Below are 13,973 nucleotides of genomic sequence, written 5' to 3' on the forward strand. Positions count from 1 at the left end.
TTTGAGGTATCTGACACAAATTTGTTTCAGTAAAAGCTTAGGTGTCCATTAGTTTGGTGGTGGATTCCATTTCTCAGAAGCAAGTCTGAATTACTCTGTAGGGATGGAAAGAAACAGATGTGAAGAACTTAGGCCATTATCCTTCACTATGCCACATCTATTCCTTTCAGATGACATCACCATTTCCTGTTCTCCGTTGAAGAAAAGTTTTGCCTCCCATATACTCTGCTTTTGATTGTTACAGTTTTCCTCTTGCAACCAAAGGTGATTGCCCAGTTCATACTCTGCTTTGTGGCAAGCACCATAAGAGGTTTCTTCTTTCCCCTCCACAAACCTTAGTCAACTAGGAAGAGGAATCCGTGATTAATGTTAAAAAGTTCACAAATAAATTGTCACCTTCTGTCCACTTTGTGGTTTGGTGCAGCAGCTGCCAAAGCCAAGAGACAGTGGTTCATGAATGCGCAAAAGGAGTTGCCATGGGAAGCCATGGAGAAAACAAAGTCTGCAGATCCATAGCAGAAGCACTCTTCAACAGCCCTGCCAGATTCCCCCAGCAGCTCTCAGCCAGGAAGTGGCAGCCTCCTAATCACAGCTCCAATCTCAATGCTCTGCAGGGAGTAGCTTCCATCTATTGACCAGAACATGATCATAGCCCAAGATCTTGATCTCACCAACCATTACCATACTCTTTGGCCAGTTTCTACAGGGAAGCTGATTGTCTCATTCTATACCTAACAGCCAGGCAGAAAGGCATAAGTGTTACAGGTAGACAGTCAAGAACAAGCAGAGCGAAAATTGATCATCAGTTTCCTGAGTTCAATCTTAGGGATCTCCATAAGATGCAACAAGCTGTCCAGCTTGAAACACAGGTAGTTTTTTGTAGGAGATATTGAGCCAGCAGAGGCTGGAACTCAAATTAAGGATTATATAGGTAACTGACAGCCCCAGAGTTAGGTCCTTGATCTTGCCAAGATCTGTGCTTTCTTCCTGAGACTAGAGTCCAGCAGCCCTTGAGCTGCCAGGCATGTGCTCTTCTGCCTTGTCTAAACTTTGTTTCTGACCCTTCTTCTTTGTTCCTGAACCTCAAGAGATTTTGAGAGAGGTAGGCTGGAGGCGCACTGGTCCACTCGGTGCCCAGGATCTGCTGGTTGGAGATGATGGAGGAGGTCTTCCCCTGTAGTTACCTGTGTGAAGATTCTCGTGTGGAGTCAAGGAGTCTTCCTCTCCCTCTGAAGAAACTTCTTCTCATGTAGAATCTAGCCAGACCACAGTTTATGGTGTTGGTAGCCTCCACAGTTTTTGAGGCACCACACTCTATACCTCTGAGTCAGTCACACCCTGCTATGGACCCTGGCAATGGGTTCCATAGGTTTGTAGAAGTTCCCAAAGAACTGACATGAGAGATCTGTGTTTACTTACAATGAAAGCTTTAATAATGCATCAGAGTTAACAAAGCACACACTTAGCCAAACCTCAAGACAAAAGCATAAGTAGAACTAGGTAACCCTAAATGTTGGCTGCAACATTTAATCAAGCTATTCCAAACACTTGGATGAGCCAGGCCCTCCTGCAGTTAGGAATAGTTAAGAATGGTGGTGTTGTGTATGAGGACTAATGTTGCATTTACCCTGACTCAGTGGAGCCTTAAGGACCAAGCTTGGGAACTCAAGAACAATGGGCAGCAGGATCCAAATCTGTGCTGCCCTGGTCCAATCACAGGCCCCTTGTTGGTTCAAATGACCCAATGGCGTCCTAGCGCGGGAACCTTGAACTGTATATAGTTGACCCCATTGGCCCTAGTCTCCGGTCTTCTAGTTCAGCTGTTACCATGCTGTACTGAATAAAGGGAGCTATGATCACGGAAACCATGTCTCCTTCATGCATTGAACCCACTATATTATTTTGTTGTTGTTCAGTCGCACAGTCAAGTCCGACGCTTTGCGACTGCATGGACAAAGTCACACCAGGCCCTCCTGTCTTCCACCATCCTCCGAAGTCTCCTCAAATTCGTGTTAGTTACATCAGTAACACTGTTCAGCCATCTCATCTTTTGCCGTCCCCTTCTTCTTTTGCCTTCTGTCTTTCCTAGTATCAGGATCTTCTCCAGGGAGTGCTTCCTTCTCATTTGGTGGCCAAAGTATTTGAGCTTCAGCTTCAGCATCTGACCTTCCAGGGAACAGTCTGGGTTGATTTCCCTTAGGACTGACTGATTTGATCTTCTTGCAATCCAAAGGACTCTCGAGAGTCTTCTTCAACACCACATCTCATTATAGGTGAACTCTAATCTGTGTGAAGGTGGACTTTTATCTGGAGAACCAAGTTTGATTCCCCACTCCTCCTCCTCCATATGAAGCCATCTGGGAAACCTTGGCTCAGCTACAGCTCTTTCAGCCCCACCTCCCTCACAGGGTGCCTGTTGTGGGGAAATGAAGGGAAGGTGATTGTGAGCTGTTCTGAGACTCCTTCAGGTAGTGAAGAGCAGGGTATAAAAACCAACTTGTTTTCTTCTTCACCTGGCTTCCAGTGGGGGGAAGAAACAACCCAGGCCTTGAAAATAAGGCTCTGCTAACAAGCACGAGAATGAGAATGTTCCCTGAGAGCAGCTCATGGTGTCCCCTCCCAAGGGACTCAGGGCAACTAGCAAAGATGGAGTCACCCAGGGCAGTACACACCCTCCCAAATGTACTTGTTCAGGCATCTACAGATCCAAGACTGATTGCAATAGTATTGAGCCCAGCACTGCCGATTCTGGAAACTCTGCCACCTCCACCTCTGCCACTGGAGGTTTGGTCTCCAGTTCAGGAAGATTCTGCCCACTTCCCAGCAACATGGTTTCCTACCCCTTATCACAAATGCTTGCCCTCTCTGGAGATGCCAGTTGATTTGCCCTCTGTGCCATCTGCCATTCAGCACTTTTCCCCAGGATTCATCAGTTTCTGTGGCTTCAAGACAAGGGCTCTTCTGATTCCTTGCCAGATTTTGGATTCATCACCTTTCCAGTGTGACTTTCTGTCCCATGGATTCCGAGCAACTTGTCTATATGGCAACTGTATTTGGGTTAAGGATCAATCGCAGGAAGCCCCAAGCTGAGGACTGTACACCTTGAGTCCCACTCTCTGATTGTTTTTCTCATGCTTCCATCCGTTCTTTAAGCATACAAAAGATGCCTGGCTCAAACCAGCCTTGCTTCCTCCTGTGTCAAAGAGGACTGAAAGTGCAACTAGAAGACTGCAGATTTCTTTTCAGTCGTTCTACACCAGACTCCATTGTAGTAAGCAACCTTTTACCCTCATAAGGATACCTTCTCACCAACAAAGAATTGAAAGACTTTGACTTTTTTTTTTCATCATTAGATTGATAGACATCACTGAGATGAGTTACACTGTCCACTCACTCTACACTCAGTGCTTATGCAGATTTTCTTTAGAAACAAACTGAGTCCAGTGGAGCCTTTAAGATTAACAAAGTTTAATTCTGAGTATAAGCTTTCACGTCCACATAAAAGCTTATACCATTGGACTTTTACTTTGTTCTGTTGGTTCCGACTAACATGGCTACCTGAAGCAATTTTATTTGAAAGTCTTCCACTTCAAGTTGCAGATGGATCTACAGTTCATAGTTTGCCAAGCTTCCAAGTAAAGTAGTTCCCAAGAAAAGGCACCAGCCCCATTTCTTGGGATACTTAGGATGCAGGCAGAAGGTTAGCAAGTGGATCTTCTTTGTGGTCTCTGTGCAGTCCTGCACTTGGATTCTGCACTCTGCACGAATCCACCTCGGAGATTTTTAAAGCTATAGCCTAGGCTTTTTGGCGTACTTTCCCTCCACCCTGGGGAGGAGGCACACGGTGCACATGCCTAGAGGGCGGGGAAGAGCACCACCCACTCAGTTTCTTCCTAACCACCACTCCTGCTAGACCTACCTCACCGTGCTCCACTGTGTTTTCAACGATATAGCCTCCTTGCTATCCCTTCTTCTCACCGTTTGGTATCATTACTCCGATCTCTTCTTACTTCTTCTTCTTAAAAAAAAAAAGACTTAATTTTCTGCGGCTCCCTGCCCCCCCCTCCCCTTTCTCCTTTCCCTTCCTGCCTTCCTCTTGAAATGTTTTTGTATGGAAGGGAAGGAGACCAAAATCACTTTTAAAAAGTGTCGGAGGTGTGGGGCGAAGATTCCCTCTTCAGACGGTTACTCTCACTGCCTGTTTTGCTTGGGGGAATCAGATTGGATTGACACTTTGCCCCCATTGTCTTAACTTCAGCAACAGGCCAGGAAAAACAGGGCCGCCAGACTATGCCGTCATCTTATTGAACAGTCCCTGCGTCCGGAAATGCAGAGCTCCAATGCTTCTAAGCCTTCGCCAACTCCCCAAGCTCCAATGGGAGACACGGCGATGTCGGCAGCTTCAATGACCCTCTCGAAGCCTAAGTCCGACAAACCTAGAAAACATGCTTTCGAGTCGACTTCGGATCCAAAACTGAATAAGCATAAGCGCCATTCCGATCAGTCTGCGGCTCTGACAACTTCAAAGCAGTCTGCACCCTCGAGACCGCTGCTGCCACCGGAGCTCTCAACTCCAACAGACTTTATTTCGGAACCACCAGATCTTATGATGCCGCCCTTGGAATCCATGGTGACTTCCTTGAATCCAACAACTACATCTTCTCAAGTCATCCACGTTCTGTCCAAGTCCCCTTCGGTCCACAGCACTCTACCATCCAACTTCCTTGAGTCCAGCTCGCAGCAGGGTACCGACCAGCGCTCTTGGTTTCAACAACAACACTTCCTTGGACCCGAATCTTTCAGAGACATCCAGGGCAACCCCAAATTACAGCAAGGATTCAAGGACCCCCCTCAAACCTGACAGGCTCAGATCCTTACGGATCCCAGCCTTCACCTCGCTACCAACCTGATCCAAGAGCACATCATCATAGGATTCGATGCTCTCAATCCCCATCTAGGCACCGCTGCTATAGGGAGTCCTCTCACTCTCGATCACCCTCTCTGCGCGAATTTGTGCCCCATAGATACAGACAACACTACTACTCATGCTCTCCATCATTTGACAGATACAAACACATCAGATATTATGACTATGCCTCTCAATATGAATGACCTGGTTCTGAGAAAGCCCCTATTCACACAAGACTCCTCCATCATCTACCATTACTATGGCCCATGCTCAGCACATCCCAGCTCTATTTGGACCCAACTCATCTGCATCAGTTGCAGCTACAGTCTCCAAGCCTCCTCAGGAGACTATTCTGCACTCCCAGCAGACCGTCTCACTGCCTCAACTCGAACAATCCTCATCTTCCACATCTTCACTCAGAAGATTCTGCATCCTCTACCAAAGACTTTCATTTGACATCCCACTAAGCGGATATCTCTAAACCTACGAACCTATCTCCATCTGAGGTGTCAAAGGCTTATCTGGACCTCCTCTCCAACATGGCTGAAGTTTTAAACGTCAAATTATCCAGTGAGATGCCCAAGGTGTCGGATGTGGTGCAATCCTCATAGTCCAGTCCTCATTGCTAGCGGGCTATTTGCTATCAATGCTCCCGGTGCACCTTGAAGGCCTCAAAGAAGCATGGGACATACCAGCCTCGGTTCAATCTACCTCTAAGAAGCTGGAAACCCTCTACAAAATCCATGTCAGGCTCTGTTCATTTATGATACTAGAGAATGCTGTTACTAGCCATATTCAATGCTGCCTAGAAATGCTAACTTAGAAGCTGGGGACAACCAGGAGGGCGGGGGGAAGAGTAGAGGCCACTTCCCATGAATATCAAAGGTTGCCAAGATCCCTTTGAAGCCTGCAGTATGTGCCAAATTCTCACCTCCGCTCTGGAGGCCCAAGGACATTGCTGCTGGGAATTGTAACCACCAACAGACAAGATAAGGGGGGGGGGGAGCGTTGGGAAAAATCTCACATGCAAAGCAACCTTTTGTTTTGGGAATCAGGGGGTAGAAACCATTGCTTTGAAGTAGCTTCATCAGTTCCAATAGTCGCCATGCTGGAGTAACACTGAAGTTTGCAATAAAGACAACTTTGTTTCAAAATATCAAAGTCTGCTTGCTTGTAAGCTTCAATGAACCTACGCCTGACATTCCATGCTTCTGAAGCCGAATTCCTTTTTTCTTACCCTGCCCCAAACTTGATCATTGTCCACTCCACTTCAAAATCAAGACAGACCAAACACCCGGCCCCACCTGACAAGGAGGGCAGAAAACTGGACACTGGGTAGAAAAATGTACTTCCTTACCACCACTGCAGCCAAAATTCACAACTATTTGGCTTATTTTTCTTCATACACATTCCATCTAGTGAATCAGTTCACAGATCTCTTGCCAGACCTTCCAGGTGCATCAAAACAGACATTATCACCCAGCTTTCCAGAGTGAGCAGACAACAACAAATCAATTCTCTCCGTCATGCGGTTTGCTGCTCATCCAAAGCAATGATAACATCTGTTGCTCTTCGCTGCCACACCTGGCTACGTAGCAAGTCTCTTGAACCTGACATCCATTTCAAGGTTGAGGATCTCCCATTTGACGGACAAGGTCTATTTCATTCTACGACAGATGAAATTCTCACCACCGTAGATAACAGCAGAAAAAGAGCAAAGAGCCTTGAGGTTTCTTCCTTCCCAGCAGCTAAACCACAAAAATCCAAAACTTGGAAACCAATTTATAGGAAAAAGTCCAGCTCTCCGAAACAATCTGAATATTGGAGATGCAAGGGCTCTGGTGCAAAGCAACCCTACCAACCAAAACCTAAACAGCAGTCCTCCAAGAAGACAACATCACCCTTCAAACAGTCTCTTTGACTCCCCCCCTTTATGCACCCTATGCGACCTCTGCAACCCTGCCTGCCTTGCCTGGGGATCGGACTAGCACCCTTCCTTCTGGCCTAGGAGGAAATAACATCGGACTCCTGGGTTCTAACAATTATATGCATAGGGTACGCAATAGAATTTCTTTGCCCGCCAAGGATTTACCATTTCATCACAACGCCTGTTTCACCGACTTTGCTAGACGAAGTCCAAGTTCTACTGTTAAAGAATGCCATTGAGCCAGTTCCAACACATCTCCATCGCACGGGATTCTATTCAAGATATTTTATAGTCCCCAAGAGGGACGAGTGAAAACACCCCATCCTGGACCTGCATTGTCGGAACAGATACATCCCTCACAGGAAATTCTGTATGGTCACCCTACAGTCCATCCTCCCACTGATTCCGAAGGGTGCATGGCTGGTGTCCTTGGATCTGCAGGACTCCTACTTTCCTATAACAATCTGCCCTCAGCACTGAAGATTTCTCCTCTTCACTATAGGTGACCGCGTTCTCCTGTTTGGCCTTTCCACTGCTCTGAGGACCTTTACAAAATGCATGGCGGTGGTCGTGGCTGCTCTGAGGCGCCGCCAAATCAATATATTTCCATACATAGACAACTGGCTTTTAATGTAAAGTAAAGTAAGTAAAGTAAAATTTTATTTATATCCCGCCCTCCCCCGCCAAGGCAGGCTCAGGGCGGCTAACAATACAATGACCCAGAACCCTACGCAACTTCGTCAGTCCCATGCTCTTTAACTTGTTCATAAATGATTTAGAGTTGGGAGTGAGCAGTGAAGTGGCCAAATTTGCGGATGACACTAAATTGTTCAAGGTGGTGAGAACCAGAGAGGATTGTGAGAAACTCCAAAGGGATCTGTTGAGGCTGGGTGAGTGGGCGTCAACGTGGCAGATGCGGTTCAATGTGGCCAAGTACAAAGTAATGCACTTTGGGGCCAAGAATCCCAGCTACAAATACAAGTTGATGGGGTGTGAACTGGTAGAGACTGACCATGGGAGAGATCTTGGGGTCCTGGTAGATAATTCACTGAAAATGTCAAGACAGTGTGCGTTTGCAATAAAAAAAGGCCAACGCCATGCTGGGAATTATTAGGAAGGGAATTGAAAACAAATCAGCCAGTATCATAATGCCCCTGTATAAATCGATGGTGCAGTCTCATTTGGAGTACTGTGTGCAGTTCTGGTCGCCGCACCTCAAAAAGGATATTATAGCATTGGAGAAAGTTCAGAAAAGGGCGACTAGAATGATAAAGGGCTGGAACACCTTCCCTATGAAGAAAGGTTGAAACACTTAGGGCTCTTTAGCTTGGAGAAACGTCGACTGAGGGGTGACATGATAGAGGTTTACAAAATAATGCATGGGATGGAGAAAGTAGAGAAAGAAGTACTTTTCTCCCTTTCTCACAATACAAGAACTCGTGGGCATTCGATGAAATTGCTGAGCAGACAGGTTAAAACGGATAAAAGGAAGTACTTCTTCACCCAAAGGGTGATTAACATGTGGAATTCACTGCCACAGGAGGTGGTGGCGGCCACAAGCATGGCCACCTTCAAGAGGGGGTTAGATAAAAATATGGAGCAGAGGTCCATCAGTGGCTACTAGCCACAGCGTGTGTGTGTGTGTGTGTGTGTGTGTATTTGGCCGCTGTGTGACACAGAATGTTGGACTGGATGGGCCATTGGCCTGATCTAACATGGCTTCTCTTATGTTCTTATGTTCTTATGACGTCTCCACCACCATTGACTTCCTCACCAAATTAGGTCTTCGTATCAACTTGACCAAGTCCCACCTAGAGCCAACTCAGAAACTCCAGTTTATTGGCACCAGACTGTGCACCGAAGTTCACCGCTCATTCCTTCCCTGGGAGAGAAGCCAACAGCTCCGGACTCTGGCCAGAACAATTATCTCCTCACCAACGCAGCAGGCGATTGCTTTTCAGAGAATGTTAGGTCTCATGGTGGCCACAACCTCTGTTATTAGAGTGCATACGAAAGCTTACGTTCTGAATAAAACTAAGTTGGTCTTAAAGGTGCAACTTGACTCCTGTTTTGTTCTGCTGCTTCAGACCAACACAGCTGACTACTTGGATGCCTTCATATGGTTTGTCCGAATCTTCCACCCATCCAACACGACCAGGGGGTCCGACTAACTGCCCCACAGAAGTCCTGAAATCACGCCTCTGGTGGATGGAGGAACGCAACCTCCAGGATGATGCCAGAAACGGGTTAAGGACACTAAAGATTTGCAGAGAGTGGCGCATACGCTAGGTAATGTTAACTTGCAGGTATGTATGGAAACTAAACCCTCAGGATGCATAAAACATGGATTCCGATGTCTCTACACTAATGCACAGAGTATGGGAAACAAACAGGAGGAACTGGAAGTCCTAATACAGGGAGACTATGACATAATAGGCCTTACTGAAACTTGGTGGGATGACACTCACAACTGGAATATTAGGATTCAGAGGTACAACTTATTTAAAAGGGACAGACAAATGAGAAAGGGCGGAGGCATAGCAGTATATGTGAAGGAGGTATATACTTGTGAGGAAATATATGAATCTGAGCATGGCATCTCAGTTGAGAGTCTCTGGGTAAAAATAAAAGGAATAAAAAATAACAGTGATATTATGGTGGGGGTCTGCTATAGACCGCCAAGCCACCAAGTACTGCAGCTTTACCACTGTGCGCCATGGGGCTCTTCTATTATATAGAATTCTATTATATAGCTTGTCTATATCCTTCTTAAAATGTGCCCAAAACTGAACACAGTACTCCAGGTGAGGTCATACCTGGACATAATACTTGGATGAGATACTCCTACAACAGATTGCAAAGTTCTCCAAGAGAAGGAACACAGTGATCATGGGAGATTTCAATTACCCAGACATCTGTTGGAAGTCCAACTCTGCTAAAAAAGAAAGGTCAAATAGATTCCTGACTTGTCTTGCTGACAACTTCCTTTTCCAGAAAGTGAAGAAGGAAACAAGGGGATCTGCTATCTTGGACTTGATTCTCACCAACAAGGAAGAATTGATTGAAGAAATGGAAATAGTGGGCACCTGGGCAGTAGTTACCATGCGATTTTGAAATTTACTGTCTTCCCCAAGGCTATACGTAGTCAGACTTATAGGTTGGAATTCAGAAAGGCAAACATCAACAAACTTAGAACCTTTGGGATGAATCGGAAGTTGGAAGGGACCTCCAGGGTCATCAAGTCCAACCCCCTGCACAATGCAGGAAATTCACAAATACCCTCCCCCCCCCAAATTCACAGGATCCGCATTACTGTCAGATGGCCATCCAGCCTCTGTTTAAAAACCTCCAAAGAAGGAGAGCCCACCATCTCCCAAGGAAGCCTGTTCTACTGAGGAACCGCTCTAACTGTCAGGAAGTTCTTCCTAATGTTGAGTCGGAAATTCTTTTGATTTAATTTCACCCCGTTGGTTCTGGTCCTACCTTCTGGGGCCATAGAAAGCAATTCTGCACCATCCTCTATATGACAGCCCTTCAAGTTCTTGAAGATGGTGATCATATCACCTCTCAGCCCAATTCCTTCAACCCTTCCTCATAGGACTTGGTCTGCAGACCCCTCACCATCTTTGTCACCCTCCTCTTGATCCATTCCAGCTTGTCTAACGGTAAAGGTGAAAGCCCCTGTGAAAGCACCAGTCGTTTTCAACTCTGGGGTGATGTTACTTTCACAACATTTTCACAGTAAACTTTTTACGGGATGGTTTGCCATTGCCTTCCCCAGTCATCTACACTTCCCCACCAGCAAGCTGGGTACTCATTTTACCGACCTCGGAAGGCTGGAAGGCTGAGTCAACCTGGAGCTGGCTACCTGAACCAGCTTCCGCTGGGATCGAACTCAGGTCATGAGCAGAGGGCTCCGACTGCAGTACTGCAGCTTTACCACTGTGCGCCACGGGGCTCTTCTATTATATAGAATTATATAGCTTGTCTATATCCTTCTTAAAATGTGGTGCCCAAAACTGAACACAGTACTCCAGGTGAGGTCGTACCTGGACATAATACTCCAGCAGAGTAAAGTGATACCATCACTTCAAGTGATCTGGACACTATACTTCGGTTAATACAGCCCAAAATTTGATTTGCCTTTTTAGCCACCACATCACAAAGTTGACTCATGTTCAGCATATGGTCCACTAAGACCCCTAGATCCTTTTCGCACATAGTACTGCCCAGAGAAGTCTCCCTATCCTATAACCATACATGTGATTTTTCCTACCTAAATGCGGAACTTTACAATTATTCCTGTTAAAATTCACATTATGTGTTTTAGCCCAGTTTTCCAGCCTGCTGAGATCATCCTGTATCCTTTTTCTGTCTTTTACTGTGTTTGCGTCTGTTCCCAATTTAGTATCATCTGCAGATTTAATAAGCATTCCCTCTACTCCATCCAAATCATTTATAAAGATGTTGAACAAAACAGGCCCTAGGACACATCCTTGAGGCACTCCACTTGTCACTCCTTTCCAAGAGGATGAAGAACCATTCACAAGCACTCTTTGGGTGCGATCTGTCAACCAGTTACAGATCCACCTAACAGTAACCAACTTGTCAACAAAGATAGTATGTGGAACCTTATCAAAAGCCTTACTGAAATCAAGATACAGCATTCCCCTGATCCCACAAGGTAGTCACTTTATTAATAAATAAAGTTTATTATTATTATTATTATTATTATTATTATTATTCTCAAAAAAAAGAGATCAGGTTAGACTGACGTGACTTGTTCTTGAGAAAAGAAGGAGGAATTGGTCCTGAGAATCATGGAAAAGAAACAGAGCTCCTATCTGATCAAGAGGGCGGAAAGTTCAGGCCTGTGTGATGGCTACTAGAAAAGTCTCTTTGATGGACAGCATCAGTTGGAGGGGTTCAGTTGGGGCCCTATGTAATGGATCTTTTTAAGGTCCAATTAAGAGAAATGGTGTTGCTTGGGTGGGTTTGAAGGATTCTGCCGTTCCCTTGAAGAATCATTTGATGCAACTATAGCAGGATGAGGCTGATCTTGCCACCAAGCTGAGGATGGAGGATTAAGCCACTACTTAGTGCCTGAGAGATTTGGGGTAAAGACTGGTGAGGTTTGGGGTAAAGCTGATGAAAAAACATGGCTTCTGGAGCCACCACAGATTGGATTTTAACATTTCTAAAACACAGGCTCATCTAGAGATGGTAGTAGGCAAGGCATGGTGTCTGGGCTGCTGGCTTACATGGATAGAGAGGTAGTTGAGAAGCACCTGGCTGCATTGAATGAATACAGATCCCTCAAGCCAGATGGTATGTGCCCAAGAGTGCTCAAAAAACAAAAGCTTGCATAGTCTTTGTCCATCATCTACCAGACCATTTGGAGGACAGGAGACATGCCACAAGACAGGAGGAGGACAGATAGCATCCAGATCACAAGATGTCATAGTTCTTCTGTACACTGCATTAGTCAGGCCTCACCTGGAGTATTGTGTGCAGTTATGGAGGCCTCACTTCGAGAAGGATGTAGACAGAATGGAGTGGGTGCAGAGGAGACCAAACCCTAGGAGGGTTTGGAGGGAGGGACTTGGGAATGTTCAGTCTGGAGAAGAGGAGATTGAGGGGGGGGGCATGATTGCTCTCTTGAAGTATTTGAAGGACTGTCACTTAGAGGAGGGCATGGAGCTGTTCCTGTTGGCAGCAGATAAGAGAATGGGTTTAAATTAAGGGCAGGAATGTTGGATATTAGGAAACAGTTCTTCAATAGTGGACTCAGCTACCAAGGGAGGTACTCACTGGCAGTCTTTAAGAAGCGGTTGGACCAACACTTGTCAGGGATGCTCTAGACTGATCCTGTATTGAGCAGGGGGCATTGGACTAGATGGCCTGTACAGCCCCTTTCAACTCTGTGATTCGATTTGATTCTACAGTCTAATAAAAGTGTTTAGCGTGGTCTCATATAATCTTCTGAAGACCAACATCATATCAATGATCTTGGCTGGATAACTGCCTTTTTAAAGACCTCCGTTCAGTCTCCAAGTGAAGAAGCCAAGTCATCCCATGCTGGGAGGAGGAGTGGGTCCTGAACCAGGATGTCATGAGCTGGCAGAATGATCCATGGCAGTTGCTGTTCCATTGTTAGGATAACATGACAATCTTGGCCTATGGGGGCAATGAGATTACCTGTGTGCTTCCTGATCGATCCTGTTGAGGGTCAAGGAAAGTGTAGAGAAGGTCAGGAGCCACAGCCTGATGGGACTACCTTCTCCTTGGCAAGAATCTTGTTGTCTGTGAACATGAGCAGGTCCTAGGAGCCAAGGAGTCCTAGAAGAAGAAGATGATGATGATATTGGATTTATATCCCGCCCTCCACTCCGAAGAGTCTCAGAGCGGCTCACAATCTCCTTTCCCTTCCTCTCCACAACAGACACCCTGTGAGGGGGGTGGGGCTGGAGAGGGCTCTCACAGCAGCTGCCCTTTCAAGGACAACTTCTACCAGAGCTATGGCTGACCCAAGGCCATGCTAGCAGGTGCAAGTGGAAGAGTGGGAAATCAAACCTGGTTCTCCCAGATAAGAGTCTGCACACTTAACCACTATACCAAACTGGCTCTCCAACTTGGGGTTGGAGTCCTAGCCCAACTTGGGGTTCAGAACTCATTCACCTGGATCCAGTGCTGCCATCTCAGTCAGTTTGACGATGTCCTGGAGATGTTGTGTCTGTGGAGGAGGGTGTTTCTGCCCAGAGAAGTATTTTTACCTCCAGAAGGGAGTATGATCTCCCATCAGTTTACATGGGGCTTTGCCATCATGTTGTTTGTAAGAACAAGGAAGTAAATTCCCTCCACAAGATGTTGGAATGAGAGAAGGGCCAGACAGATGGCTCTGAATTCTAGCCTACTGATGTTATGTTGTTAGATCCAGGTGGGTAGCTGTGTTGGTCTAAAGCAGGGGTCCTCAAACTTTTTAAATAGGGGGCCAGTTCACTGTCCCTCAGACTGTTGGAGGGCCGGACTGTTGTGGTGGCTGCCGTTACTGTACAAGGCCGCGGGCCGCAGGTTCTCCGTCTTCTGCATCTCTCTCCATTCCCCACACCACACACCCCAGCCTGGGAACTCACCTCA

General features: G+C 46.3%; 1 protein-coding gene across 3 annotated transcripts in view; it reads left to right on the forward strand.

Moving 5' to 3' along the window:
- Positions 1–13,973, forward strand: part of INPP5E (inositol polyphosphate-5-phosphatase E) — a 128,423-nt gene that overhangs the window by 88,944 nt on the left and 25,506 nt on the right. The gene's annotated exons all lie outside the window — the stretch shown is intronic.

This window comes from Heteronotia binoei, chromosome 12 (assembly GCF_032191835.1).
Source record: "Heteronotia binoei isolate CCM8104 ecotype False Entrance Well chromosome 12, APGP_CSIRO_Hbin_v1, whole genome shotgun sequence".
In the NCBI taxonomy this organism is placed as follows: Eukaryota; Metazoa; Chordata; class Lepidosauria; order Squamata; family Gekkonidae; genus Heteronotia; species Heteronotia binoei.